Source organism: Passer domesticus, chromosome 1 (genome assembly GCF_036417665.1).
Source record: "Passer domesticus isolate bPasDom1 chromosome 1, bPasDom1.hap1, whole genome shotgun sequence".
In the NCBI taxonomy this organism is placed as follows: domain Eukaryota; kingdom Metazoa; phylum Chordata; class Aves; order Passeriformes; family Passeridae; genus Passer; species Passer domesticus.
Window position 1 is genome coordinate 106,440,823 of NC_087474.1, and position 26,666 is coordinate 106,467,488.

General features: G+C 34.0%; 2 long non-coding RNA genes across 4 annotated transcripts in view; one reads left to right on the top strand and one right to left on the bottom strand.

The window, feature by feature from the left end:
• The first annotated feature begins 627 nt into the window (after nt 1-627).
• LOC135289132 (uncharacterized) overlaps nt 628-26,666 on the top strand; it is a 39,560-nt gene continuing 13,521 nt past the window's right edge. The window contains exons 1-2 of the long non-coding RNA XR_010351930.1: nt 628-744; nt 2,206-2,312. This is a non-coding gene — a long non-coding RNA (uncharacterized LOC135289132). The remainder of the gene's footprint in view (nt 745-2,205; nt 2,313-26,666) is intronic.
• Nucleotides 6,317-17,650, bottom strand: LOC135289125 (uncharacterized). Of its 3 annotated transcripts, XR_010351925.1 has the most exons (5): nt 17,546-17,650; nt 17,166-17,270; nt 13,513-13,659; nt 9,493-9,568; nt 6,317-6,612 (listed from the first exon to the last, which is right to left on the bottom strand). It is a non-coding gene; the product is annotated as an uncharacterized LOC135289125 (long non-coding RNA). The 3 variants fall into 3 exon arrangements; XR_010351924.1 differs by lacking the exon at nt 9,493-9,568; XR_010351928.1 differs by lacking the exon at nt 9,493-9,568 and having other exon boundaries at nt 17,557-17,648.

Sequence of the window (26,666 nt, forward strand, 5' to 3'; positions counted from 1 at the left end):
TTCTGCTCTTTTCATTCATTTTTAGGTTAAAAAAAAAATCTTGATTTCTTGGCCTGAAAACTCTGATCTTATGTGATTTATAAAAAAATTAAAGCATGAAGGCTTCACTAAGAAAAAAATAAAGGAAAAAAAAAGAAAGGAGTGAAGGAAGAAAATGTGGTATGTCAATATCTGTGTCTTCTCTCTGTTCTGCATGAGTGATTCATTTTACAAGTTCAATTTCCTGACCTCAACTTTGCTAAACTAGAATCTTATTGCCAAGACTCAGATAAGCTTGTGTGATCCAACCATTTATTAGCCTATTACTCAAACTCTGTTCAGGGTTCTGTCTTAACCTTCCAGTGATTTCTTGTCTAAAACCAAAAAAGGTTGACATCTTAGTTTTGAAGTCAGAAGAAAAATTAGTAATCTTCAGCAGAGTCTAAATTTTAGCCCATTTTAAAAAACTTTTTCCTTTAAATTGTAGGTAAGAAAGAGGCTGAGAGACAAACAAGTGAATAATAGAATGAAACAGCCATTTCTTTGAGACAGCAGCTATTATTTCTTTGTAGTTAAATTTGATTTTTGTTTCTCATATAGCTACCATAGCTAATATTAGGGCTCTTGATCTTTTTCCCTTTCTGGACAGAGGGTGATGCTTATATGCTAAATGAAGATGAAGTGTTTCAATTTTATTGTGAGGCATGCCAGGCAAGGTCAACTCAAAATAAAGGAACAAAATTAAATTCTTCAGATTACATAAAGGTACAGTGGAAACGTTTTTAATTTGGTGTTCTGGGTAATTCAGAGGTAAGAAATAACTTTTATAGAGCTACTATAAAAAATCTCTTAAACTGCTAAAAGTGGTTCCTGTGCTTCTGAAGTACAAAACTTCTGGACCATTTAGCCTGCTGCCTGGCATAATCTCACAGTGTCTCTCAAAGTTGCAGTTAAAGAACTGTAAGTTTTCATAATGGAATGAGTTGTTTCTCTGTAAATCAGAGAGTGATTTAAAGTTAAGTGTTTCTGAGGATAGTCTGGTTGAATTTATATGATTTTGGAACATTTCCAAAACCAGGCCAAGAAAAGAGTACAATTGCTGATGGTGATTGTTTCGGCATATAGTGTGTATTGTGCAATAAAAATCATCTACCTAAAGAAGCTCTTAACATTTCCAAGCTTATTTCCTAGGAAAAATTACTGACACGGTTTTAAACATAATAAATCATTCTTTGTGTTACCCATTGATATCTGCAATCTACACCAGTATTTGTGGTACAGTGTTTCTGTGAAAATTCTTACATCTTCACAGCTCATATAATAGGTAAGATCATATTAACTGTAGGTTCTCCACATCAAAATTACTTGTTTCTAGGAAGATCTGAAAGCATGGAGAATACTGGGAGACAGAAACAGGGATGCAATAAAAGCAGATAGTAATTAACATAAATCCCAGGTTCGACATTTGTTTCTATAATTTGCATCAGAGTTGGATCTAACTGCTTCTTCATGTTCTATAGAAGAGAAAATATACTGACATGAATGACAATTCGTGGGAATGAAATGTGCTTGACTTGTAGGTCCATGAAATGGTTGTCTGCCTTCTGTGACAGTAAATTTCACCACTGGCATCTGATGCAAGGCCAGTCTGAGAGGGACTCTTCCATCAGTCTTCCCAACAGTTTCTTGATCAGATGCAGAAATTATTCACTTTTCTGCAAGAGGGCTAAAGTGACCTTTTTTACTGTTTGTGTAAAGGTTTTGACATTTCTGATATGAAATTTCAGACATACCTAAAGAGCATAAATTCAGCTCTTGAACTATTTTTTCAAAAGCCAAAAATTAAAAAAGGTTAAAATGCATCCTTTATTCTAGAAAATTGGCATTGAAGCATTAGATTTAAAATAGAGTGTCTGCATAAGTTCTGTCTATGTGTCATACTGCCTGCAATTATGGTGATCTGGTATAATTAGTAACAAAACAACTTCCAGCTGTCATGAAGTTGGGTAATTTTTCATAGGCCTTTTGGTACTAAATATATAATGGATTAAATCTGCCTATGCTTCTTTGAGGTATATATATTTTTTCATACTAGATATAATATTTGGTTGTTGTTTTATTTCTTAGGCTTTGTTTTACAAGTAAGAGGCGCTGATTTTATATTCTTTGCAGTTATTTGCCACGTATCAGACCTCAAATAATTTTATATACCTTTCTTTACATCAGCAAGAAAGGGACTAGCCTAAACAAAGGTTTTTTATTGTAATGTGAAAGAGAGATGGGAGATGGGAAGACAAAGTTGGACCTTATCTAGCCTTTATTGCAAGCCATTGGTAAGTACTGACTGAATTTTAAAGAAATCACTAAATCAGAACATAAGCATAGGAGTTTTCCCTTTTCTAAGGGTCAAATTATTAAATGAGAATGGTCTCCTAATTCTGATCCTCCAATGTATTGTAATCCTTTCAAGACATTAAATGTTGCTGGATTAATAGTGATTAGTGCAAAGATTTTCTACAAAAGCACATTCTGTTAAACAGTAGTAATAAAGAATTTCCACTTGGAATTCAGATTCCAAGTAATTGAAAAGCCAATATGTACCTTCAAAGAGATGAGGGATAATACACTATTTTAAACTTAGTTTTTCTTGTTTCTCAAAGTTTCTATAGCCATCCCCATACTGTTTTACATTATAGTTAAGTGATTCATGATTGCAGGAGTGAATAATGTTTTACAGAGAAGTATATTGTTATTTTTTCCTATTTCTAGAGTCTCCTCTAATCTTAATATACAGAACAAAAAGCTCTACAAAAAATATACAGAAGAAAAAGTTGTTGGTTGGGGTTTTTTTGTGTTTATTTTGTTTTGTTGGTTTGGTTTTGATTTTTTTTTTGTTTTGTTTTTTGTTTGTTTTTTTTTTTTTCAAAAGGAAAGATTGCTTTTGTTATTCCCTGTTTATTTACCACTGGTTCAGTTTACCATTCTTGCTCCACTATTCTTTCATCATTTGACTTCTAGCCTGCAAACCCAATTTTCTGTTGTTGTCTCTTTTTCCCTTTCTCCTGAGCACTGATAATTTGTCGTCGAAATTAGGAATGAACAAATTTACAGTGTATCTATTTCAGTTTTCCTGAGTATGTGATTAATTTGGTTTGACATTCAACTCATCATTAACTTCCCATGCACTCTATTTTAATATTATTTGCAGTCTTTTTCCAAAATAAAATCTAAAATATATCTTTCCCCCCAAATTAATGTATTTTTATCATTCAGATCTAAGTGACAAAAATTATAATGCGAAGATACTTTTAACATTTTCTGACTAATCAAGACTCAATATAAAGTGAAAATAGCAAACATAATTACTTTTTAATATATTTATTAGAAAAAAGTAAAACACGAGAACAAAAATGTACTTCTTTATTTAAGTATTTTATTGGGTTTATGTAGTTAGATTTTGATAACACTGAGGGTGGCAGGTGTGACTTCTGTGAAAAGACACCAGAAGCTGCCCCCATGTTGGGCAGAACAAATTCCAGCTGGCTCTAAGATGGACGCCCTGCTGGCTGAAGCTGTGTCTCTCAGCAACATTGGTAGCATCTCTGTGATAATATATTTAAGATAGGGTTAAAAAATTCTGTGCCAGAACAGCTGGGAGAAGGGAGTGAGAATATGTGAGAGACACAGCCCCAGAGACACCAGGGGCCGTGAAGAGGAGGGGAGGAGGTGCAGAGGTTCCCTTGTAGAGTGGGGTGCTGGCTGTGGTGAGGAAGGCTGTCCCCCTGCAGCCCAAGGAGGTCCAAGGTGAAGCTGATATCCACCTGCAGTACCTGCAGGTGTATCTACCTACACTAGATCAGCCTTTTCCTGTAGGATTGTACCCCATGGAAAGGACCCATTCTGGAGCAGTTGTTGAAGAACTGCAGCCTGAGCGGGATGAGGAAGAAGAGTCATAGACAGAATGGTAGGAACTGACTGCAACCCCCATTCCCCATCTCCCAGCATTGCTTAGGAGGCAGAAGAGTCAGAGTGAAGCTGAGCTTTGAATAAAGGGAGGGGTGGGAAAAAGGTGTTTTTGATTTAGTTTTACTTCTCACCACCCTATTTTGTTGCAATACTTGAAATAAAATACATTACTATCCCTAACACAAGTCTGTTCTGTCCTTGATGGCAATTGGTAAGTAGTCTTCCTGTCCTTATCTGCATCCAGAGGCTTTTAATGATACTTTTTTCCTCTTGTCCTTTTGATGGAGGGTGAGTGGTAAAACATCTGTGTGGGCACCTGGCATCCAGCCAAGGTCAATCCAGCCTATATATGAAAATAGATACAATCAATGCCTTAAACTTTAAGAACCCTTAGGAAATTTAGAGGAAATCTCAATAGCTCTCTCTTTCCCTCTCACTGCCAGGTGAAAACCCTTCTAGCAGAAACCTCTTAATTGAAGTTTTCATTGTAAAGAAATAAATTAAAATACAAAATATTGCAATTTTTCCAATATTTCTGGCACAGAGAAATAAAAAGTAAGGTGATTATTTAAAAGCTTGTTTTCGTAAAGTATCTAAGATAGGTATTTAAATTTAGATTAGATGAAAGGTGCTTTTCACAAAGCTGGAACATGATATATGAATGTCCTTGATAATACTTATTTCAAGACAAGAATCAGTAGAATTTGGGAATGAAATGTGTTACTGGAAAAAATTCTGTAAAAACTTTGTGGCCTATGGTATACATTTTAGTTTTGCTGATAAATTTTTTTCAGCTCCATGACTGATCTGCAACTTTTTTTTCCTTAATCGGATTGTTTCCTTTAAAAATGCAGGCAATGTTCAATACTAAGACAATGTTAGGATTTAACATAATCTGATGTCTGTGACAGCACAGTCATTAAGTGGCTTTCCACAATACACAGAGTGTTGTTGAATAGTGTGGTCATAATTATGTGGAAAAGATGATTCATACCCAGAGGTGAGAATATTTACTTACAGGGATAAAAATCACACTAAAAAAATACAATATCATATAAACACCCCACCTAAAAAGTACCTGTTAAATCTGCAATTTTTAAACTCACAAGAATGTGTGTGTTCCTGAGTTTTCTTGTAGCAGTATATTGCAGATAAATTTCTGCATTTTTAGGTATTTCTGGAATGACTCTTCAAATATTCTAACAAATATAGAAAGAATTACTGTGCTTCTCAAATACAGTATCATCCTTTATTTATCAATTATACAAAAGTACATTTTTGAAATAATATGATAGAAGCAATAAAAGCCTTTCTGAAATTTCTACTGCAACCTGTTGTAACAGTCTTGGACAAGATGGACAGAATGGTAACTAGAGGGAAATACAATCAGCAACTCTGCAAGAGTGCATTCAAACAAAAGACTTGATTTACTGTGTCAGATCATCCATTTATTGATTTTCAATATTTGCAGTAGGAAATACAAAGCTGGAAGATACTTTGTGCCACGCCCTTTCTCTGGCTCATATCCATCATTCTATTATCAACAAATGTAACAGAAATATTAGAGGAGACACCCCTGAGAAAATGGAAAATTATAATTTAGTATAATTTTGTGGTTTATTGAAAATTATAATAACATTATTTTTAAAAAACTTATTTAAAAGCTCTTTTATCTCTAGGTCCACAAATTGCTTTTAACAAAGTAGGACAAGACTTTTCCTTTTATAGCATGTATCTTGTCAAAAGCGAGATAAACAACCATGATATGATGTATGGCATAGTAAGATTGTCACAAAGCCGAAAAGGAACTGGACAGAAATTGAAATAAACATTCCCAGTACATATTTCACTCCAGCAAGTTCAGACTCTCAGATTGATCCTGTAACACACATTAGCAGATCACAGTTTTCTCAGATATATTTTTTTTGTTTGTGATTTGTTCATAAATTAATGATGTAGTATCTTTTCTTATGAGCTGTGATTGTTACATTTAAACAGGCAATACTTTTCACATGCATGCTTAAGTTGCATCCACATTTAATTTCCATTACATTTTGTCAGTATGATAGATGTCCCTGATGTTTACAGGAAATTAATCCTGATGATCTTAATGTATATTGGAGTCAAGAGAAAGATGATTTTTGAAGGAAGGAAAAGTGATTTAGCAATGGTTCTGACTGAGAAGATATGCAGTAAGGGTTTCTCAGAAGAAGGATATAATTTGGAAACTTTTACTCCATGGAATAAAGAAAAATGTCAGAGTTAGAAGTCAGTATAAGTTTTTAGCCAAAGCAGATGCAGATCCGAACATATAACTTAGTTGGAAAAAAAAAAACAAACTATTTATTTTTTAAAATGTTTATTCACATACTTTATTATGCCATTTACTATAGTTCTGCTATTGCCTTCCTGCATGCTTACTAGCAGTTTTTCAAATTAATGTTATCTGTGAAATTTTCAAAGCAAATATGTTGGATAAGCCTTCAGGTCCTGCTGAGCACAGAGCAACTAATGTGACATTGCCTGGAGGTAAAAGCATCATTGTTCTGCATGCTTTCCGATATGCCTCTGTTTTCTTTTTTTAATCCAAGGTCATTATTTTCAAACCGCAGCATGTTCTCATGAAGATCAAGTTTTCCCAAGAACGAATGATGACGGAATGGCACACTGGAAATTAAAAAGTTCAAATTCATATAAAGCACTGATCAAAGGAGAGAAATGTTGTCAAAGGAGGAAATTTGTTTTAAGTTGGTTTTATTTAAAAGACTGAGCTGTTTACACAGAGGAATAGATAATTGTGAGATACATTTTAGAACTAGAGAAAAATCATTTGTTTCTTTGATATCAAAAAATATTTCAATTTTCTGTTGCTGCTTGTTTTATTTTAGTTTACATGCCACCCCCATCCTACTCTCCCACGAAAAGACACTTAAATGGTTTATGTTGAAACATCTCTATGTTGCAAGATAAGCTTGATGCCCAATATATAAATATTTGTATCTGTATTTTTCTGAGGTTAAAACTTACATTATGTTGTTGCATAAAATGCCAATTCCTTGGCAAATAATTACTGGAAAATAAAAAGCTGAAAATAAAATGTAAGTACATAGTGTTCCCTGTTTTATACTAACACATTTACACATTTCTTAACTGACCTTGAGGGAAAAAAAAAACGAATTTTCATTCTGAATGTTGAATACTCTTCAGAAAAATAAAAGATGATAAGTTATAAGAAAGAAAGTGGATGTTAAGCAAGTGAAGTAGGATGAAAAAAGCACACAAAAGACGGAAGTTAAATATGATTCTTACAGGAATCTAAACAAGATATTGGGGGGCCAAAATATGTCCTCCTGAGATGGGGAACTGTCCTGATTTTGGTATCCTGTAAATGCTGTGTAATTTCAAGTACCTGCTTGCACCAGTAAGTAATACATTCCATTATTTCCATTACCAATATTGTGGTGATTTGTTAATGATTACTTAGTTTAGAAGTGCAGATTCCTGCATCAGACTAGTTGAATAAAATAAAATTATAGAAATAATCAGTAAATAATGGCTTACTTCTGAACTTGTGTGCTGGTTTACCTCTAGTTTTGTTGTAAATTTTGTGTAGGTCACTGAGCTAATATCTATGTTCAGCCTTCTGTATTACTCCACTAAGAATCTGAAAATCAAACCATGGATACTGCTGTAGTTTTGAATCCTCTGTATCCATCCAGATAAGCACACCAGAGATAGCTTAGATGCATTTGGTGTGGGTTTGAGGCATATGTGCATCCTTGGTCACCTCTTATGGTGACAATTCTTTAATCTACATTAAAAGCCTTTCTGTGATCAAGGACTAATGTGATCAAAGACTATGTACCAATAATATATGCACAGACTCTAAAAGCCATCTAAAGGTCAAAGCTATGCCAGCAGATAAGGTCTAAGTCAAAGATTCAATACCTTTTCCATAAATGCTTTTCTCAATGCAAATATTTCTAATTGTCATCATTCCAATTAAAAGTGTATGCATTTAATTGTGGATCCAAATGAGCTTTTCTGCTTGAAGTGTTCTCATATGCCTTTTTTCTTCTTGTCCTAAAGCACATGTGCTCAAAGAGATTTAACAGGTGAAAGAGTGAGGGTTCAATGGTTTTTTAAGAATAAAATGTTAAAGATAAAATAGTGGAATTACAGTGGTATAAAATGTGATTATTCCATTTTTGCTTTGCAGTATTTTGCTTCTGTGAACTAAAAATGTTAGTGAAACATTACCATATTGAATACTTTAATTTTTGACTTTTCATCTAATTATGAAGTGGAAGAGATTGTTTTTAAATACTCATTTGGCATTAAATTTCTTCCACGTAGCTCCAAGAATATACTCTTTTGTGACAAATAATGGAATGCAAGAAAGTAGTTTCTGTCAGATGTAGTCAGATGGCTACTCTTACCACCCCTGTATAAGCCTATTTTTTTGAAATAGTGATTTTCATCACTCTGGAATCTAATTGGAACAATTTTGAAAGGACAATTATTGTGAACAATATTAGGATCTTTTGTTTTCTGACACTAATGCTGTTATCTTTATGGGCTCTCTTGTCTAACCTAAAATAGTTAAGTATTAGGAATACAATTAACTATATAACCATAATTAAATAATTACATATTTGATTTCTTTAATATGGTACCAACTCCTTTTATGAACCACCAAGTACCTGAGAAATTCTCCTTAACTTTTTCTTTTTAATACCTATTGAAATGAGCCCATGCTGACAGGGGTTAAATTGGCAAATTCCTAGGGGTGAGGCAGTATTACTAATGTCTTGGATCATAAATGTTAAATTACATGAGATAAATTGACAAGAAAGTCGATTAATGCACTAATTAACAGTACTGTGAATTCTTAATTAAGTGATGCAGAATTAAAGTCTTGCATTTTTGCTGCAGTAAACCATTTACTTTACAAATGGTATATATACATGGACATGAATAACTAAGGAGTAAGAACACAGAGTTTTGTGTCTTCTCATTTTTAAAATCAAGAAAAAATTAAACCCTCTGTAGATATTTCTTTCATGAATATGAAACATTGCTGTAAGAAAACTAACCTGTTAATCAATTCCTATGAGAAGAAAATAAGAACTGATGAAAGAACTAACAGAGCTGTCCAACCAATGTTTTCTCTCTGACCCTAAAAGAGGACAAATTCTCATGGTCTTACAATTTCTTTCAGATTCCAGTATTTTCAGAATTACATCTGATTTCCACATTTTGTCTCATGAATTATCTGGATCCCCTATCTTACAGGAAAACTTAGAGTACAATCAACATGAGCTATATAGGTGCCCTTGAACAGTAGTTTCTGAGTCTCATCTTTTCCCTTAATTGCTGGGAAGGGATCTCAGAAGTAACTGTGTTCCGAAAACATCAATTATCACGAAATTAATCAAATAGTGTACAATTTCTAGGTAGCAGGAGAAAAAGGAGATGGGAGTAGAGATATCAAATTATCTAGAGGAACAGAGCATAAGACATATATATATATATATACACACACACCTGTAAATTATGAAAACGGGTATTTTTCAGGAGCTTGGTTCCAAATGGCTTCTGAGGAACAGAAACCATGAATGAACTAGAGAAAAAAAAAGAAAAAAGAAAAGGAAAAGGGTATGACAGTGAATATGTATGAAAATGCAATAGGAGAGTAAGGGAAAGAGTTTGAGAGATGGAGAAATAAAAGGGAGAGAAAAAGCATTAGAGAAAGGAGGAAGAGCTGTGAAGGAAATCATACAAAAGAGAAATAAAAATTAACATAAGGAAGTTTTATTAAGAATAGTATATACATCTTATAAGTAGCATAACAATAAACCACCAAAAATTCATCGACAGTGAGGGATGGAGTAGTTAAGATAAATGCATATGGTTTACGGATGAGATGCATTCTTTTCAATTAGCATTTACTAAGAACAAAGTATGATGAAGCTCTGAATTTTTTTAAAAAATAATTATAAAACCTGGGACTAGCACTGGCTGCAGCACATCCCACCTTTTGCCATGCTGGCTTACAGGCTGGCTGCTGTACTGTAGTTACCCACCCTGGCTACCTGATGGCTGTGTGCTACCTAAGGAGCTGGTGGTGGGTGGAAAAGGAGCTTAGGAGAGAGGTCATGCCTTAAATCAAACTAAGTATTGAGTTTGTGTGTTATTAATGATTTTTCCTTTAACACATTATTCTTTTTTTCCTTATGTTTCCCCTTTGTATTTTAAATCTCAGGTTCATTAAAAACATTGGCTGGCACAATACTCAGTTTAACAGCAACTGAGAATTTAATCAAGTAAATATCTTAATTATTCCTCTTAGCTATACCTGGTTATAGAGTACAATATTTCTGGGACAGATTTCCAGAGGTGTTTGTGTATTTGATTTCTGTTCAAATAGGTAAATCTAGAAAATTTAAATATAAAAATATTTTTCAAAATTTGTTCTTTGTTCATTATTTATAAGAGTCCAATTTACCTCCCATCCTCTACACAACTAGCTGTCCCTGCCCCACAGAAAATCTACATTTAAAAGAAAACCACGTAAACAAACAAAAAAACCCAATTCACATATGTTGAGTTCCTGAGAAGCAAGAAACCTAGGTCCAATAAGATGATCATAGAACCAAGAAGGAATTTTCTGTTTCCTTCGCACAGGAACACCAATATTCATTATATGTTTGCATAAACAGTCAAATTTCATATTACTTTTTTCTTTACTCATTCGTATATGTTTCTATTTATCTTTCTTAATTTCACTCATAGGGATTCACAGTAGGAAAAATGCGACCTTGGTGTTGCAAACACACAGCAGAGGAGGCCTTGTGTCTCTTTTGTCTGAGAACTGAAAGATGAGTTAGGGTGAAAAATCTTTTAATATTTCCTTATGGTGGCAAGAATTTTTCTGGGGTCTGTGGCACAATCCCAGCTATGAGACAGTCTGATACCAGAGTTTCTGACAGCCCAACTTTGACTTGACAGTATCTAGATTTATACTTCTTTTATTGGATTTTAAGTAAATTATTAAAAATGCTTAAAAACTTTGAAGTAGACTTTTTGAAATGCCAGATTTTTTTAAATTACTAAAAGATGAATATAATTTCTACATTCTTAGCACCATCATACTTTATTTAGAGGAACAACAATCTTGATTTTTATGTTATTTAATGGGACTGAGAAGAAATTTTGAAATTCTGCCTGAAAAAAGGAAAAAAAAAAAGAAGATAAGGGAAGGGTTATAACCTTATGAGAATATAAATATCTCAGTTCCTCAAAAGCTTCTACACCTTTTGACTTCCCTACTGTGTTCTTGAATGCAGTGGCACAATTTATTAGGTTTTTTTCACCTCATTTTAATTTTTGAATTCTCAATTAAAATTTGCAATTATTATCTGGACTGTCATGACTTTGGTAACTTTGGAACAAAGAGTCCCATTCATGTCAAAAGGAATGAAATTCCAGTGTTTTCTCTTTTTTTTTTTTTTTTTTTTTTTTTTTTTTTTTTTTTTTTTTTTTCCTGTCCCTGCCCTTTTCTGCTGTGTGGTTTAAGTTCAGCTGTGAATTATTCTGAAATTTTTCAAGCATATAAAGTCATTATAAACAGTGACCAAAAGAAAGGTCATTCATTGTGGTTTCTGCTCATTTCTATTCATACAGTTGCAAGAAAAGCAGTTGGAGGCCTGCTGAGAAGTATAAAACTGGATCAAAGGGCACACCTTCAGGCATTGTGAATCTAATGAATAAAGAAAGCAGTCACCACCATTTTGGAGTCTTTCAGCTCTATCAGGATCTTAGTATATGCTTGTTAACCATATTAATTCTGAGGAAACACCTTTTTTTATGAAAAATGTCAGGGAACTGTCATGTTGTTTAAACTCCTTAATAGTGGGGTATCTCTGTAAAGCTGAGGCCCTGAAGTAAGGACTGCACCCTCTGCCTCTTCCTCTCCTGTGCCTTCCTCCATTCTTTCCACCAAGTCAGTGTTTTGCATGTAACAGGTACGATCAATACTTCAGGCAAAAAAAATCTGTGTGCTTATGAGAGAGAACGACGGACTGAAGGTTGCATCTCATGAGTCTTATGCTTAATACAGCTTTTCACTGCACTGCCTAGGTATGGACTAGAGCTAAGGTGTGCTGCCAAAGACATCTTCTGCTTTTTTTGTTTTGTTTTGGTGAATATTAAATGCAATCAAGACAAGCCAGTTTTTTATGCAGGAATGTGAGACGTGACACACACCTGCTACCAAGTTGCCTTCAAATGAGCCTTCTTCCATTTAAGAGATGCTCAATCCCACTCATGATTAAAATCTTTGCCATAGATTTTTCTGTTTGTATTACAAGAATTTTTCTGTTTGTATCAAGATGTTAAAATTCAATTTGTAATGAGTAATGAATGAAATACCAATATTTACAAACAAACCATTTCAAACCCCTTTATTGCATTTTCTGATACTTCTTGACTTTGAGAAAAAAAATCACAAAAAGACAATTCAAGAGAGAGAAATAATGAAAAAAAATCAAATTATTTTTTATTCTGGCACTATTTGGATATATATATATATATATGACTGCATGAAAAGTGACTAAACCAGATAACATCAATGTACAGTGATACCACACATATCATAAGATTTTTGCAGCTGTTAAGGCAAGCAATACTATGTGGGCAAATATGTGCTTAATTTACTACTTTCTTGAATAATTTTCTTCTGACTTGTTCTGTTGGATAAGTCTATTTTCCTTTCACTTTAAGACATGGATATAAAGTATTAAAAGGTTATTTAGACTATTTTGAAATGTTAATATCTGTTTTCCTTTTTTTTTATTAATGGCTGCCCATATCAGACTAATATGCCAGTTGTATGACAGCATGAACAAATGCTACTTAGGCAGGTGAAGTGAAGCAGTAGTAGCAGTATAAAGCCTCGCTGACTAGATGACTCAGTCTACTCCAGCTCTCACTGTAAGAGAATGGATCCCTGTTCTTACTTTTCCACATTAATAATAAAAAAAATTCCTACATTAACTGCATGTGGAAGCAATCAGACATCACCTTCAAGGTCTATTGAAGAATTTCCTTGTTTGGAAGAAGCTTGCAATCTCAAAAGTGAAGTGTCAGATTGATAGAAAGTATTTGACTTCTTCACTTTATGGCACCCACTCAGTGCAATTAGTTGACAGAGTCTAGCTCACTCTATAGCATTCCCTGAGAATTAGGAATCTAAAGACAGTATTACTCTGTTCAGGACTCCCTTATCTCATTGTCCACTGAGTCCTTCATTTATTTCCTTTCTCTCTTGAATTGTTGTGTACCCAGATTTCTCACTTTCTATGGGAAATTTCTAATTGTCTCATTAAATGTTTCATGAAGTAACACAAAGAAAATACTCTGTGGTATGCTGGTTTTATTTATAGATTATATCTGCATGCACATTTCAAGGCTGCTCAGCTTAGCATTGGGAAATTACATAAACCACTGAGGATGTGAGAAAGTTAGGAAAAAAATGCTATGTAATACACAAAGTGAGATACTCACCTGAGTATGAAGAAAACTTTATTGCTTTGGTCTAATAATATTTTTTACCATTATATAGTGCATGCATCAAGGCCAGAAGCTGTAAAAATTGTCTGCACAATCTTTCTCATTTGGATTGAAAATATCACTCTTTCCAGAATCTGACATCTAAGGCAAAGAGAAAAGAATTATCTATAAAATGATAAACATCAAAAGAAGAAATTGAAAAAAATGTTCCATGTATTCCAAGTGAACACACTCTTTCTGAACTCTGGGACTGAAAGAGGGGACCTATTTTGAAGAACCTGAATGATTAGGCATATTCGAAAACTACCCATCAGTGCTATCCCAGGAAATGAAAAAACAGGATGTAATCATAAGGCACATATCAGTGCTGTCAAAAGGAACAGCCTTCAATGTCACAAGGGAAGATGGTGAAGCCTGATGATCAGTGATGAGATGGAATAGCTGGTAGCTAGAATGAGGAAAGCACAGCAAGAGAAAAGTCAGACAGAAAAAGCGGGAGACGCTTAATAAAAGTATGAAATGTAAAGGATGAACATTTTGGCAAGTCAGGGAGCTGAAGTAAAGCATCAGGGAAAAGGAAGTGAAAGTGATCAATTGGATCATTTAACAAAGAAGCCAAAGAAAAGCGCAGGTTGCTGAGGGAAGCAGAGAGATTGAGGCTGAAATTAGAGAGGAAAGCTGAAATGTAGTGAGATGATTGGCAGTGATAGGACATGACAGCAGCTGTAAAGAAGAGAGGGGACTTCCTGCAAGTGCTGAAAATGAAAGGAGAATTGAGAGGGTTTGCAGGAAATGATGAGGGGTACCCAGTACCAACTACACTGTAGACCAGAACTGGTCTACAGTGCGTAGGTGAAATGAAAAGATAAAATATTTCAGGTTTCCATAAATCAGAAGGTTTTATTTCAGTAAAAGTGCTGTGAATGGCTGTATTTTTGTTCCATTTTATTTTATTATATTTTATTCTAAGGATGGAGGAAATGTCCCAGAGAAAGGAAAAGGATAACAATAGAAATGGCCATAGACATGACAAAACAGCCGACGAGTGGTGAAGGTTTTGAGGAGGATAGGTAAGTGTGATGGGAATAACAGGCATGCAGGATAGCATTTTTCAAAGTGAGCCATCAGAGAGATGGTTGAAAAAATATGGGTGTGAGAATCTGGATTTGCATTAGTTTGAAAAGGAGAAAACAAAGAAAAAAATGACGTATCTTGAGACTGTAGAAATATAAAAGTGCTGGATATAGTACAGTGTGAGAAGTTGATACGGTATATGGGTGTGGATAAGGTGAGAGATGTTCAAAAATCCTGTGGAATAGGTAGACATTACTGCAGCATCTGTGAGCCATCAAAAGCTTTCATGGAAAACAAAACATTGAGAGTTTATTTTTTTTCCATGATTCTGAAATAGGTTTTTTCTGGATCTCACCCACTTTGCTCACAGAAGCAAAAGTACTTGGTAATCCAACAATGCATGAAAGTTCTCTGAAGGCATATCAGACTTGCAAAATTAGTTGCCTTAGTTGTATGTCACTTGAATGTGATTTCTGGATTCTAAAGCTCTTCTAACCGACATAATTGTCAAGGTTAAAAACCTTCTTGTGTATGTGATTTCTTTGCACTGAAGAGGTACCAAAGCAGTGTACACTACTGGGTAGGCTTTGAGACGTGTCCTTTAATGAAATCTGAAATCTTTCCATCTCAATTTGTTTTACTTCCACACAGGTGCTCAGTAATTCATAGTTTGCCAACACTTTACCCTGTAACTGCAAGATAGATGCTTCCATTAAAATGTTATATTCAAATACTGGAAGTACAAAGCTCATATTTTTAACTGAACGGTCAGGATTACAGATTGTTATCACTTTTCAGAAAGCTGGAAACATTATTAAAAATAACTATATGAAATTGTCCCTGGTCTGATTTGCTGTAGCAAGTGGACTAGATAAACTCTAGATGTCCCGTCCAGCCAAACTGTGCTTCTGTGGTTCTCAGTTATTGCTGTGAAAGAACACTTTAATTTGTGAGTGCTGAAGAATCTGGTAATTCTTGAGTATACTTTAATGAAACACGATATTCAGAGAAAAACTCTAGTTGACACATGTTGGAGGATGTAATTCCTATTCTGGACTTCAGTGTCATGTAGAGTCCAGTTCTTTTTTTTTGTATCAAAAATTCAATCATTATGTTTACCCAGCATAAAACTCCCTGTATGGCAAATAATTGTGTTTTTCTATTGAATAAGTGCTGGATTCTAGATCTAAATGTCATTTAGTTAATAATATATTGTTACTCCTATAAAATAGCATTTTATTTTTAAATCTTGAGTGTATAAAGTGCATACTTGGTTGTGGATACATCACTGTAGGATCACAATACTGTTTTCTGCAGACACTTCTGTCATCTATAAATAGAGGACTATTGCATCACACTACCTTATTCTAAGCTGTCTTTTAGGAATAAGTTGTCACTTATTCCGGTAAGAGAATGGCAAAAGGAAAAAGCCACCTCTAACATGTTGCAGAACTGTAGTACAGGGATTGAGCTCCATCTTGTGGCATAAAGAGAAGACTACAGCACATTCCTTTTTCTCCTTCAGAAAAATTATTGTGAAAGGCATAATTTAATAAATTTCCTGTTGAAGATTTTCCCTGTTGAAGTGTTGAACAGGTAGGGATAAATTTATTATGACATAAATCACATTAATAAGAAATATTAGAGTTAAAATTTTTGGGAGACATAGCCATGGGACATAATGTCTGGTGAACATTTTGTTAAATACAGGAGATGACAAAAGTATTGTCAATTGAACTATTAATATTTTAAATATACACTGAAATATTTGATTTAAGAACTCAGGCTTTTAGGTCCTTTAATGATTAATTTTACCCATTTGTTGAAAAAAAGTCACCTTCCAGTTATCTAGTAGATGCATTGTACAATATTTATGAAAATAAATTAATGTATCCTCAGATAAGCATACAGACACCCCTACAACAAGATTTAGTAATCTTTTCAATTAAAATTTTCCATTGAAGAATGTTAATGTTAGTATTAATGGCAGCTGAGGAAAAAAAATAAAGTCATTATTTATGTTTATGGCGCACACTGTTGATCATAAAAAATGTTTTTGAGATTGAAGAAGATTCTCTTTGACTTTAAAAGAAATACACTATTGAAAGGCATTCAATACTATATTCTAAGTACAGAATTTTTGCATATATAATCACTCATGCATACACATACAGGACAGGAATATCTAGCCTGTGCATTTTGTGCAGCTGTAAATATAAGATCATCTGACACTGGGTTTTCTTAATTGGGTTAATCTGAAATAGAAGGGGATGGGGGGGGAGATGTAATTTTTTTTAAAAATCAGACCAGTTATATCTACTCCTCAAAACTACACAAAAGCATTTAGTGGGTGTTTATGAAATGTCAAACACACAACTCTTGTATGAGTCGTAGTGACACACACAAAATCTTTGTCTCTTTCCAGATAAATACCTTTCCAAACCTGGCTTTCAAAATTATGTGCCAATTGAACTTTTGAAAAACCTCTCCCTGTGATTGTAAGTTTAAGTTTTAGTAGCTCCATTGAGACTTTTTAGGAATTTCAGTGAAACAAATGTTCCCAAAACTCTTACCTAGGTTGCAGCTTTGTCCTTGTTCATGTTACATTTCTAAAATAAAGGCATGTCTTGCAGCTCAGTGGCCTCAGCACTTTTCATAGAGTCATAGAATCACTAAAGCTGGAGAAGACGTGCAGATAATCAACCCTAGCCTTTGACTTCATACCCCCACACCCACTGAAACATTACAAAATACCACACCCACTGTTTTTTTTAAAACACATAAACACAGGGATGATGATTCTGCCACTTCCCTGGGAACCTCTTCCAATGCTTTATCACTCTTTCAGAGAAGAAATTCTTCCTGATACCCAGCCTAAACCTCCCCTGGTTCAGCTTGATGCCATTTCCCTTTGTCCTATCAGCAGGTCCCTAAGAAAGAAGCTGACCACCACCTCACTACAACCTCCTGTCAAGTAGGTGTACAGAGCAACAAGGTCTCTCTCCCCTGAACCTCCTTCCTCCAGACTGAGCAACCCCAGCTCCCTCAGCCACTCCTCATAGGCCTTATGTTCCAGAACCTTCCCCAGCCTTGTTTTTTTCTGCAACTCTGTGATTCTGTGCCAAAGGACACAAATGTAACTTCCCAGAGTGTGAGAAAAGAGAAGCGAAGAGAAGAATATATAATAAAATAAATAAAACAAAATCCTAAGCCAAAAACTTGTAACTTCTTTTCTCCTCCTCTCTTTTATCTATGTGAGATAAATTAAGACTGCCCAGATTTCTAGATTTTGATAACAGTGATGTCAGTCTCAAAAGGACTGCCTCCTTTACTGAAATAAGTGGTTAATGTTTTGGGAAATTATTTTTGTCCACAAATCTGATTTGCATATACTTCTTAAGTGAATAAGGACTAAAATAATAATAATAATAATAATAATAACAACGACAACAACAATGATAACAACAATTACAATAATGACAATAATAACTACTATTATCATTAAACAAAAATGAAAATTTGTACCACACAAAAGTTTCCCTTCAGGAACACTATTTATTTAATTTTTGTTGTGCAAATGCAAACTCTCCTCAACATCTTTGGAACAATTTACTTTTCTATCACTTCCTTATGCAAGTATTTCAACTGATGCCTTTTTTTATTTTTGTCAAATTGCCTCATGATATTGTGTCTGTGATCTTAAGATTGCAAAGTGTCTCAAAGAGATTGAAGCCTAAGGGGTAGATAAAACTTATGGGAAAACTGGTACTTGTCTCCCTAAGTAAATAAAAAATCTGTTATGGAGCTGGAGGGGTCTGGAAATTAAAAAGAATAGTTTTTTCTAAATGCAAGAGATATAACTATAAGTATATATGCTAAATCAAATATAAATTGACTTTTATTTTTGTCTGTCTACTTTGTTAAGACAATTTTTGCCAAAATTTTTGTAAAATTTTGTGATGATTTTCCACATTCTTTAATCTTTTTCCCAGATCATGTGAATAATAATATCTCTCTGAGATTTTTTTCTATCTTTCTTTTTTCTCTTGGACATAATTGTCCTTTAAAAACCCAGAGTAATTCTAGATGAATTGTGATGTAATATTTTTATTTCTGACAGTTTTATTATGTCATCCAATTTCTCAGTTGATGCTTTTTGGTGCAGTGCCAATATAATGCTTTTGATTTCATTCACTTGATCAATGTCTAAATTAATTTTTTATTTATCTAGATGTCTTGCCAGAAGGTCAGTATATGAATTAAGTAAAGGATCAAAAGTGGAAATTATAGGAAATTAGAGGAAAACATTTCTCCCAAACTCCATAATCCAAGGAGGTTGTGGTCAATGGAACTAATGCAGTGCCTCAAATAATCTGGAGAATCTCTGGGGTGCCTGATATGTCTCTCTCATGTTTGTGGTTCAGGAAGCTTCAAAGTTACAGGTAGAAAAAGTATTTTTCTCTAGTCAAAAATGAATTTCTGTGAACTTCTGCCTTCATCTTAAGAACAGGCTCTGGTCTGTTTACTAAAGAGCATCCAATTGTTTGTTCCTACTTGATAGTCTAAAAATTTAAATCCTCAGCATTATTCTTGCTTTTCTCATGTTGTACATTCTAGCAGGGATACAGAAAGTGACCTTGTGAACCTGTTACAGAGTTAAATTTTTACAGTAGCTGAGGGGGCATGGACATGAGCATGTCTGAATTTATTCTATTCCACGAAGGGAAGGGGTAAGGGACATGGCAAAAACTAAAAATATATAGATATAACAACTGTGTGAGAAGACCTATGTTTTTTTTTAGAGATTGGAATAAGCAAGTGTATGGACCTGACCCTAGGTTTAAGTTACATAGATTTATTTATTATTATACTGAAGTCCTTGAACCACATAGTTTAAATTCTTTTGAAGCTTTATCAAAGGCTGATGTTTTAGGTTCTAAATTCAATAATTAATCTTACATTCAAATGCATACCTAGATGTGTGTGAGAGTGGAAGAGAGTCCTCCTTATTTGCAGTGACATGTTTACAGCAACCAATGTTTTTTTCTTCAATTTAGCTTGACTGAGAAGTAGCCTCTCTAGAATATAGGATTGATGTACTTGAAATGCTAAGCAGATGCTCAGAGCAGAACATGACAAAATATAATTTCTGCAGCATCCATTTGATTCTAGCTGTGCTGCCTGGACTAATGCTGCAGGTGCCTGACAAACGTGGCACAGCTGACACAAGTCCAGTACATAGTTACGTGATTGGATTCTTGTGAAGGCTCTTAAGTGAGCTTAGTTTGCTTGAAATGAAGCAGGTGAGTTAATCCTTTCCATCCCAGAGCTCTCAGCCAGCAATGTATCTGATAAAGACTTCAGGCCTTATCAGGCTCAAGCAGGATTATCTCCTCCACTTTTAAATTAAATATGTCTTAACATGTTTTAAGCAAATAGTTTCACAAGTCAAGCAGAATATGATTATCTCTAAAATCTAAATATCATCTAAAATTATCTACATTCTTTAAAGTTTTTCTCGCTGCCCTCCCCTCAAAGACCTTGAGCTGGAAATTACCTCTAGAACATAAGAAGACAGTGCAGGTTCACATTCTGAGGAGCACACTATCTTTATTAGCTCAAAGCTGGGAAATTTCCAGCCTGAAATCAGAGCTTCCCCTGGAAAGAACTATGCAAAATGTATCCCAAGTAGCCAATTCTTTTAAAATGGATTTTTATTATTATTTAGTTGGTATTAAAAGAAGGAAGAAAGAAAAGGATGAAGGTGCTATACTAGAGACAGCAGATGGATTAAATTGAATATTACTTGCTGAATCAGTTAGTTTGACAGACACAGGTATCATTTCATCTCTAAACATAACAATCAACCCCAAGGATAATAGAAACACTCCAGGTAAGAATGGAAAACACTTAAAAAAAATTTGGGCATTAAGGCTGCTCAGAACTGAGATCCTCAGTAAGGCCTCACTTCATGTAAAAACACCTATTCCTGTACTTCAAAATTAACTTTTAGGAAATATTTCATATGATGACTTCTAGGAACAGATTGTGCTTTCAGTACTGTATGTTGTATGATATGAGCTGGGTGTGATTTCCAGAGGTATTTTGGTAGTAATGAACTTAAAGTCAGTATGGATTTTATGCATGAAACAAAGAAGAATTTGACCTTATATGATATTCTAATGCATTAAGGCTGTAATGAAGTTAATATGTCCAGAAATAAAGACATAGATTAATTAGTCACCATTCCAAGAAAAAGCACCTTCTGGATTAAAAACCTGTTCTGAAATATGTAACAGATGGTGATAGGATGAAATTCACTACAAAAACAACATTATTTTCTCTATAATTAGTTATATAAATGAGTCATATTCAATTTTGAACAAATACACCAGCATCTGTAACTCTGTATATAGTTTCACACTGACTTTATACAGGCATTGTGGGAACCAGAAATTTCCTGATAATTTTATTTAGAGTAAGAAGTCAAAAACATGTAAAGAAAAAAATTCTATCAACTAAGTGCTTTTCTAAAGCAAACAAAATATTATTATTTTTGGATAGGCTATTTATTTATTTTTCTTAATCAAAACTATGCATTTATGGACTAGCTCTAGTTTCAATCTTCATTGTGTCAGCCTTTATTTTTGATGATGATGGTGATAATGATGATTACATTAATTAAACCACACTGAAATATAATTTGAATGAACTAGAAATAAAATAGAAATATAAAGATTTTTTTAAAAAAAGTCAATGTATTAAGCATAAAAATAATAAAAAGGGCTATTTTAACATAATAGAATGTGTACAAATACATGTATCCATACAGAGAAATATACATACATGTGTGTGTATATATATATAAAGATCACATATAAACTTTAAAATTTTTAAAATGTAGATATTTTAAAATGTTTGTTGTTGTTTTCTTGTTTGACTGAATTGTTCAAATTGCTTCCTATTAAATTTCAATGTACAATGGTGCTGATATATAATCTGATTAATGACTGTTTTCATAAAGCCATGGAAAGATTCAGTTTGGGTGGGAGGTCTTGAGGTGATCCTGCTGTAGATCTGGTTCAAAGCAGGAGCAGGTTGACCAGGGCTGTGTTTAACCAACTTTTTAAAATCCCTGAGGAAAGAGACTCCACAGTCTCAGTGCATCCTGCTGGTGCTTAACAATCTCCCACAGAGTTAAAGACAATTAATTGAAAACAAATTGATATAAAGGTCTTAGGAATGCTGAGAGATTCCACGGGGGGAGTGGGGCAGGGGGAGAGGGGCTGTTTGTTTGGTTTTTACATAATTGGAAAAATTGAAAAACACATTCATCTTGAAATTAAAGGGAATTGCTGAGAAATTACCCATGTAAACAAAATCAATTCTCATTTAGAAGTGTGATGCAAATTATTATAGCATGCTGGGATCATTGCAAACTGAAATGAACACAGAAACTGTTATTAAAAACTAAAAATGCTAAACTGATTATAACTCAGCAACAATATAGTGCACCTTTGTAATCAGTATTGAAGGAGAAAAAACTCTAAATTATGACTAAAATAAGTTGGAAACCAAGTACTATCATAATTATAACTTTTTTTTTAAATTAGATGATTTATGTTTTAGCCATTAACTGCTCATTGCAGAAAATTAGATACATAGATGTTCTTCCTAGTAATGTGCAGTGTCAGAACAAAAATCATTCTTTTCTTTAGTTGCCAAATTGTTGTAGTTTGTTTTTACATATCAACAATATAACCTAATTAGAGAAATAACTCCTCTTCATTTTCCCTAACAAGTTCTCAAAAATTCTTCGCTGGTGGGGATTGCATTCATGTGTTTGCAAGAAGCACCTGGCAGACTGACTAATAAATGTCTTACATGATTTTTACAATGATACCATTTAAATAATTCTAAGACATCCTTTAGTACAAGTAATAATAAAGTTGCCACTGTTAAGGAAAGAAAATTTTGCATAACTACTTTTTAGAGCCTACCCAGCCCCAGAAAATGCTCAGACTTTTTAAAAGACTTCCTCTGAAGAGCAACACTTGAATATTTACTTTGTTTGATCAACAGATTTTTCCACGGACATCTAGTAGTAAAGACACCACAAAATGGTAGTGATAGAACAGACAACATGTAACAGAACCTAGCAATCTGGAAATTAGGCAATCACCAAGGTTGTGGGAGATAAAAGGTTCGGTTTCTCAGAGTTTAAACTAACACTCTTCTCTGGTTAAGAAAATATTTAAATTACATTCTAGATGTTTTCTACCTTGGTTATTTGCTTAAACACTGAACAAGTATTTGACAAAAGAATAAGTGAAAATATTTAGAAAGGATTTAAGAACCCTAACCCAATCCTACATCCTAATCTAAAAGAGCTTGCATATGATAAGTTTAAAGCTATAGTTGATAAAATAAAATAATTTGTCTAAATCCTAGTCTTTCATACTCTCCAATTTTCTTACCACTACTTATGTTAAGCTCATTTCTATTTGACTTCGACTTCTACTCTGAGTTTTAAAATATACCTCAAATTCCACTTTCTCAGAGTCTTAGAAACAATTACCTTCTGCTAAGGACTGCAGTGACAGAGAATCTCCAGTGTTCTTCTAACTAAACATTACAAGAGACTGTATCTAGTAATGCACAGGACAGAACCTCCTAAAAAATAGAGGTAGATTGCTTATCTTAAAACTGACATGAACCAGTCAAAAACTAATGTAAAACCCTTTGAGTGCTTTTAAAGTTTTAAATTATCATGATAATCTATCTTTTATATAGATTTTTTTTTTTTCATCCTCTGATGGTTTAGATATTTACCAAATAGAAAGACTCGGTCCTAATGGCCCCAAAATTCAGAATTTTTCATTGCCCTGGAAGAAATCTTTGGCAATTCTATCCAGGCTGCTCCAGTGCTCCAGGTAATATTGTTCTCCTTTGATTCTCAATTACTACATAATTGCGATGTAGTAAAAGATAAGAATCAGAACAGATAGAAGAAAGAAAAAAGAGCACAACTTCACAGCTTATTTGTTATCTTATTCACCAACCAATGGAAATACTTGGGTTCTGAGAAGTGTTTCTGGACTGTGAGTGTCGATCATGTGTATCTTATTTTACAGAAAGAAAATGTTTATTTTCCTGATCACTACATTTTTTTTATGACAGGAGGTTCTCAGCCTTGAAAATCTCAGCCTAACTGTTCCCTTTAAGTGACTGAACAGAATACTTCTCTCCCCACTGGAATGATGATTTCTAGCCTCTTCCTTGGTTCTGTGCAGTCATCATAGTTTGGTTTGGTTTTGTCTTTTTTTTTGTCTTTTTTTTTTTTTTTTTTTTGCCAGGTATGAAATCTATTCAAGGTTTTCAAGGGTATAAGGCACCATTAGACTTCTGTCTTTTACCAAATGGATGTGGCTTTTAGAAGCAGTAATTTGAGAACAATCTCCTTTTCCTTTCTTCGCAAGAAAAGTATTTGTAGGTTTAAGACAAACTTCAAGAAAAAGGTAAAGTACATAAAAGACTGCAAGGATACAGATGGAGAAAAGCAGTCTTGTGTCATTAGATTAGCTGCTGGTCCTTCTAATTAGGCTCATTGTTGTGTATTAAAACTTTCTAAATGAAATGCCAATGAGCATTTAAAATATTTGCACTATTAGCAAAATTGCTTTGAGATCACTTTCTGGCATTTTCTGCAAAGCACAATATAATAATTTCATTAGTGTTGGATTTCAATCTATCACGTTGGAGGTACCTTTGCTATTGAAGTTGATTTTGGAGTATCATCCTCTGTTGATGGACCACAACTATCTTTCAAACTTCAAGTTCTATATTACTACTAAACTTTTGAAATGGTAGGCACTCATTAATTTCTTTTTGATTTTTTTTTATTTTGTACTGAAACCTAAATCAACTAAAAAGAAAGGCTTGACTTTTAGACAAGTAAATCTAGCACAGCACTATGAGGTTTTTTTAATCCAATTGGCAAAACCTTGCTTCAATGGCTTGAAAATCTTGATATGCAATTGAACTGGGAAGCTCCAAGTGGAATGGAAACTTCATTCAAGGCTGTGGATATTCCATCAGTGACTTCAGTTATTGTCAGGATTTCTAATACGTGCCTTGCAGCTGATTTCTTTTAGAGAACAGTAAGGAGGTTAAGCAATGCTGTTCTTAGGGGACTTAAGGGATGCTCTTGAAGGACTATGTGGGTTTATGCCCTCAGTAACTAATACCTTCTAGCCAGAGCAGTAGGGTTAAGCTTCAGTTCATTTATATATCCTGTTCTGAAATATGTGATGGGTGTGGGAAATATGTGGGAAATAGGCCTACGAAATCAAATTATTCTTCAGATTTGCAAACTATATGCAACATATTTAATGAATATTATAACTTTTCCGAGTTAAAATACCATTTCCAGCCAATTGAAAGAGATGGAAATTGGTATCACCCTATCAATTGCTGTTCATCTCTTCATCATGCTTGTTAAAGTATGACAGAAGGCTGCAAAGAATCTGGGCAAACTGGCCTAATCTCCAGTTTTCTCTATTATATTTCTCTATCTTTCTCTAATAGCTTTCACAAAATTTTTTGTGTCTTTAAATATAGTAGTTTTTTTTCCTTCATTACTCCCTCTGGGAGTCTGTTCCATTGTCTGACTCTTCTAATAGTTAGCAATCTCCTTATTTCCAGTCTAAATTTATATATTGCCAATTGCCAACATTGCCCTTTAGTTTAAAATGTTCTTTCTCCTCCTAGGCATTTTACTACCCTGCTCATTCCTAGAGTATTTATAGAGAGCAATCATGTCTGTTCCCGTTATTTGTTTGGGTATTTGCTTTTTTAAGTGTGCTGTAAATCACAGTGTTGCTCCCTGATTAGATTGCTGAACCTCTTAAAAGCAGGAAGAGGGCTGCTTAAACCAGTTAAAAATGTTTGCGTCTATACTTGGGGAATGGTCCTGTAGGAAAATACCTATTTGTATGCAGTGTAGAGCCTGAATGTGATTCTACTCATTTTATGATTCTACTCTTAGCAGCAGCTGCTTCATACTTAAAGAATGACACCTGCCATGTTGCAACAATACTTGAAATGGAAAGCTTTATTCAGCAACCAACCTACCCCAATGGCTACCTCTGCTGAAACAGAAGTAGGGCAGGGAGGGAGAGGGAAAGAAAGATAAAGGATACTATTTAGCTGCTGTTAAAAACTATTCGTTACCATGATCAGCTTCAGTGCATTTTAGTTGCTTTTAATAGTTTTAACTGTTTTCTGAGTGTTTTCCCACCATAAACCTGCAGTTCATTGCTCTCTGTACAAAGAGACACCTGTTTGATCTATGTCTAATGAAATCTTACCTAAACCTTTAAAGCAAACTATTGATTGAACAATTACACTTCATTTACACTGAAGTGTTATCTGTTCCCCCATTCAGTCCTCTGTTTCTTTATCTGACATTCTATAGACCCTCGCTATAACTCTATTTTTAAGAACTGACACATTTAGACTGTAAATCAATTTTCCATTTTCATTGTATTGGAAAAATTGCTCTTCAATAGGATTTCTTCTTTCAGTGCAGCACTTACATTTAATTGACCCACCAGGTTTGCTATTGAAGTCCTTGCTAAAGTTGCCCAGGTGAAGTAATCTGCAGTATTCTTATTGCTGAAAAAGCTAATTCCATCTAAAATTAATGTTGAACTTTCTCACCTATAAAATAAAGGGGTATGAAGCTGGTTTATGTGATACTGAAATAATTTCCTGGTTTAAGGCCGTTTTGAACTTGCACATCCTAGCTGATATTTTTTCTTTCAGCTCTCTGAAATAACTGGGACTAGCCACCTCCCTACAATTTAGGGGCATTTATATTTTAATTAATTAATGACTTTGTTTAAATATGGTCATTAACATGTTAAGAGCACTACCTAGAATAATTTGCAATGTCATTAAACTCTTGAAACAGCACCCAGCTATCTTCTCAATATAAAATTTCCTAACAATATCCAAGATGTACCAACAATCCGTCATTCCTATCCCAAGGCTTCTAAGATAGAAACATCCCA